The sequence below is a fragment of the Bombina bombina genome, chromosome 3, assembly GCF_027579735.1.
Source record: "Bombina bombina isolate aBomBom1 chromosome 3, aBomBom1.pri, whole genome shotgun sequence".
NCBI lineage: Eukaryota > Metazoa > Chordata > Amphibia > Anura > Bombinatoridae > Bombina > Bombina bombina.
The window spans coordinates 228,680,990-228,686,493 of NC_069501.1; the positions used below are offsets into that span (position 1 = coordinate 228,680,990).

The following is a 5,504-nucleotide window of genomic DNA, read 5'->3' on the forward strand; positions in this document are numbered from 1 at the left end:
TGTTCAACTCAGTTTCAGAACAAGATCAAATTCATCTATCAGAGAAAATCAAAAAAGATGATATGCTAGGTAAATATAAGAGCAACAATTTAAGTAAAAAAGAAGCATTTGCACTTAATAAATTGAAAAATTATAGTGATATCGTTATTGTTGACTCTGACAAGGGAGGTTCTATTGTAATTCTAAATCAAACAGACTATCTCAAAGAAGCCTATAGACAACTAGGGGACTCTGACACATATAAGAAACTAACTTTCAATCCCACATCCAAATTTCAGCATGAGCTTAGACATCTATTGGATGCGGGGGTGGAAAGTTTAGTACTTACAAACAAAACCAGTGAATACATCTTTGTAGAACATCCCAGAGTACCAGTATTCAAATACTTACCTAAAGTACATAAGTCCCTTGTTGATCCACCAGGGAGACCAATAATATCTGCTATTGGCTCCCTGGGGGAGAAACTAGGGCAATGGGTTGATGCACAGCTACAACCGATAGTACAATCTTTGCCAGGCTTCTTGAGAGATACTAAGCACCTATTAAGATTGGTTCATGACTTCCAATGGAAGAAGGAATATATATTTGTTACTATAGATGCAGTGTCTCTTTATTCCTGCATCCCCCACTCCATTGGAATTAATGCTACTAATACCATTTTGAAGAGGTACTCTGGATACAATACTGAACTTATTGAATTTATTTTACAAGCAATAGATTTTCTCCTAAAACGTAACTTTTTCATTTTCAATGGAGATTTTTTCTTACAGCTCAGAGGCACGGCGATGGGGGCGAAATTTGCTCCCTCGTAAGGTATATTGATGATATTCTATTAATTTGGGGAGGTACTGTTGAAGAGCTAGGTGAATTTGTGAAAAGTTTGAATCACAATGAGGAAAATCTGAAATTCACATATAATACTTCATATAACAGTATACCATACCTTGATGTATTAATTAAACATTCTGGACAACAAGTAGTCACTGAGGTCTATAGGAAAGAAATCACTGGAAACACAATATTAAGAGCAGATTCGCTGCATCCTAAGCACCTCAAAAGAGGGATCCCCAAAGGTTAATATATTCGGCTTAGACGAAACTGCACTAGTTTACATGATTATTGGATACATGCAAATGATTTAACCTGTAGATTAGTAGATAGGGGTTACAAGCTGGAGGAATTAAAAGAAATATCCCTACTGGTAGCTAGCTTTGAAAGAGATAATTTATTGAGGGATAAAAACCGGAGAGACCAAATAAATCAGAATTGCCAACAAAGAGGTATTAATTTTATTACAAAATACAGTAGGCAATATGATGAAATTTGTAATATTATCAAAAGGAGAATGCCCCTCTTAGAAAGAGATGTTGACTTAATCTCAATATCTAATAACTGTAATTTTATCTCACGTAAATCTGACACTATAGGGGACAGAGTTAGAAAACATTTCAGCTCTAATGTGTCTTCCAATAATTTGAAGAAGCCAAATTGGCTAAGTAAGGATCCGGGTTTTTACAAATGTGGGGGCAGACCCTGTAAATGCTGTAATTACGCTTTAACAGGTGATAGTTTCACCTCCACCAACACTGGAAAAACCTATAGAATTAAGGAATGTTTAAACTGTAATTCTATTTTTGTTATCTATCTTATAACTTGTACCTTTTGTAATTTTCAATATACAGGCCTCACTTCCAGGAATCTTAAAGATAGAATTAGGGAGCACCTCTTGTCAATAGAGGCAGATATTCCTAAAACCCCAGTTGCAAAACATTTTTTCAAACATCAGAATAGATTAGATCATTTTAAATTTCAGGGTATAGAACAAGTATCCCTGGGAGTGAGAGGAGGTGATAGATATCAAGCCCTAAGTAGGAAGGACATTTTTTGGATACATACATTAAAAACAGGCTTTCCATTAGGAATAAATAAAATAAGTGATGTAAAGTTATTCATTGATAGATAAAAAGCATTATAGGTGCTTTAACTATCCTTAGGTATCACTGTACTTGACCCTTCAAATTGCAGCACTCCATATTGCCATTTATATGTTTCATTATACATAGCTCAGCTAGCTCACACTTGGTGTCGATCTAAACTTGTCGTTACTTTACATTTTGAGATCATAATATAAATTGCTTGCTTCCATGTTTCCTTTAGAAATGTGAGGTCTTGGCTGAATATGTTTTTTACAGTGATATAAAGTGTGCTATTATTTGCATTTATCTTATATATAATGTTGTGCGCTTTATTCTATTTTGTTCACTGTAAGTCTTATTGTGCTTTTTTCCTCACATTTTGTAATTAAAATATCCATTATGAGTATTGATACATAATATGTATGCCAGTTCTAGTTTTGTTGAAATTCATTAATTATTTTAAATATGTATTTTTTAGCAATGTTTTGGACAGAGTTAGATTGTGGTATTTAACATATGTGCTACGATTTAGGCTAACTAATAGTTAACCTGTAGCTCTACCTGTGATTGGCTATACCGGCAACTTACCTCTGATTAAAGCAGCTGCTGGAGGCTTAGTCTTTAGCTCTGATGAACTGCCAGTAAGGCAGGAAACGCGTCAGTTGTGGACTCTGTGATCTGTGCTGCTAACGTTTTTAATGCAAGTATAATAAATTGACTTTTAACTTTGATATCTCTCCCTGCCTGCATTTCTACTCCAATGGGATTGTGCTTTTGTTGTATTCTTTGCTATTTTGTTTGCTCAGTAAGGGTTTTTGGAGAGCCCCAGCAATCCCAGGAGGGAGACAGCCAACAGCTGAATACTTACCTGCTGTGAACCAGGAGGGTGTGGACCGCAAGTGCACTGAAATCAAATGGAACAGTGCTGTCTAGGTGAGCACAGTGTTTGAATCACTTATACATATATATTATACTGACTTCTATGACTCAGGTGCTTTATCCTAAAGCGGCAAACCTTCCTTTATACTGATGAGTGGGGACACCTTTTGCTATTTGCATTTTCAATTTTGTGATATTCCGCTATTTGTGGGACCCTAGGACAGGGTAGTATCACTAACATTATACATCTTTCACATTCAGAAATTGGAAGCCACCAAGCAGCGTGTGAATTTGCTTATAGAAATAGACTTTTTGACCCTGAGCCATTATTAGCTAAGGCGCATGCTGTTCAGGAGCCTCCTGTTTCAGATGTGCCACAGCTTTCTCCTCAAGCGTCCCAATCCTATTCATCTGCACATGCAGTGCCCTGCGTTTCCTCTCATGCTCCGTCTGGAGTTATTTTGCAAGATATTGCTGCCCAGGTATCTTCTGCGGTATCTGAGGCGCTGTCTGCTTTTCCCATGCTGCAGGGAAAACGTAAAAGGAAATTTTAAAGAAACAGTAAGTAAGGTTTCTGATCCTGAAGAGGCTAGTCACAGTATTTCCTCTCAGAAGTCTGAGGATGAAGATTCTTCGGGTGCATCTGAGGGTGAAATTTCGGATTCAGGCAGTATAATTCCTTCTACTGATGCTGAAGTTGTGTGGAAGGCTTGCTCAACTAAGAATTTGTTTAAACATTTATTTTTTCTGTACCTCTGATTTCGCAAATGTTATTAAATGTACAGATTGGTTTGAACTTAATGTCTCCAAGGATGTTGCTGTTAAGGCACTGCCACAGCTTTCTTCTTTTATGTCCCAAGCCTATATGGCGTCACATGCAATATCCTGTGGTTCCTCTCAATCTGCTGGAGGAGTGTATTTGCTTACAGAAGATGCAAGCTCAGGTATCTTCTGCGGTATCTGGGGCTTGGTCTGTTTTCCTTTACTTCAGGGAAAAGGCAAGAGGACATTTTAAGTCTCAGATAAGAGGGTTTCTGCTCCACATGCTGCTACGCAGGTTTATCTTCTTCCAAGTTAGTGAGGAGGATTCGTCTGTAATTTCTGAGGCTAAAATCTCAGATCTGGACAGTATAATTCCTTTATCTGTTACTGAAGTGATATCCTTCAGTTGTTTGCTTCAAAGCCTCTTATATTGTCAGGAGGTCTTAGCTGACTGGATGACACCGATCCCTATCGTTGTCTTTCCTTTGGAGTTTTGTGAAGTTTATCAGTTCTATATTTTTATTTCCTCTCTGGAAGGGTTCTAGATGTGCTGAGATATGTTCACAGGATTGTTATAGAGAATCTGGGGATATTTCTCCCTGTCTCAAGTCCTTTTTAGGATTTCCTGTCGCTTTCTCTCTTGAAATGCACGGTGTCTTTAGTAGAAGGGAACTTTCTACTATTAATCAGAGAACTTAGATCTCTGCTGAGATAATCTAGTTTTCTTTCTAACATAGGTAAGAAGCTGGAGGTTTAATTGTTCATTTAGAGCAATATCTTGTCTTATTAGACTTGCTGTACTAGCCGCCGGGCATTATGGCTGAAATCTATGGTCAGCTGAGAAGCCTACCTGTGGTTTAGTGGTACAGCCTAGACTTTATAGTTCTGCAGTTGCAGATTCAATTATTTCTGTTTCCTCCAAATACACGCTTCTAGTGTCTCCTTTTAAGGATGAGACTTTGTTTGGGTCATGCCTTTTCGAGTTCTAAGTTTTCCTTCCAGGGACAGATTTCTCTTTCTAGAGTATCTGCAATCCAAGTAGGATGAGAGGCATTCCTTGAACTGGATTCAATGTCTTCATCTCTGGGAGTGACAGTTCCAGTCCCAGTTTGGGAGTGGGATATAGGTTTTTACCTCATATATTTTCAGATTCTGTCCTTCAAAGTAGTATCCTTTGTTCTTTGGTTCTAGTGGGCCTGTTCATAACTAACTTAGACCTGAGAGATTTATTGTTTCCTTAATCAGAATCGTCTCTAGTTTTCTTAGTTTGCGCCATCCCCATCAAACCTTTAGGTCTTGGGATATTGCAAGTGTGTTTTTCTGGACAATATATAGTTCAGGGATAATCCTAACTTGGAGCTAACTCTTGTCCTATCTTCTTTTCCGGGGGTGGGAAATGAATCTGGAGAAGAGTTCCCTTGTTCTATCCACAAGGGTAATTTATTTGGGACTACCGCCACAATACCCTGAATGCACCTGATTACGTTTGATCTCGGAAATTATGCAGGGTCAGGTCAGGTCAGTACCTGGATGGGAGACTGTCTGGGAACACCAGGTGCGGTATCCTTGGACCTTTATTTGATTCTTTATCTAGGAGATCTCTTTCAGAGGTCAGAAAATCAACGATTTATTCCTTTTCCCCACTCTGCAGTCTTCTGTCCGGCCAACAGTAAGTTTTAGTGGCCGGTGGATAGCTTAGCCATCTTGCAACCAGGAGGTTGGGAGTTTGGAATTAGCTGCAGTTGATATTTCTTCACTTTTTCTGTGACCCTGTGTATGGAGGGAATTGGTCTGATGATATTCCATGGACATCATTCCTTTTGCTATTTTCCATGACATGGAGAAATTTCGGATCTGTCTTAAAGGATAGATTTAGATCATATGACGAGACTTTCTTCCGTTGTATTTTTTCAGGAGTATCTATCTCCGGGCGCGTGCTTCTGGAGA

The 5,504-nt window shown here is 38.4% G+C and overlaps 1 pseudogene; it reads left to right on the forward strand.

Annotated features, from left to right (window-relative positions):
• The first annotated feature begins 5,005 nt into the window (after positions 1–5,005).
• Positions 5,006–5,124, forward strand: LOC128654882 (uncharacterized; annotated as a pseudogene).
• The last annotated feature ends 380 nt before the right edge of the window (positions 5,125–5,504 follow it).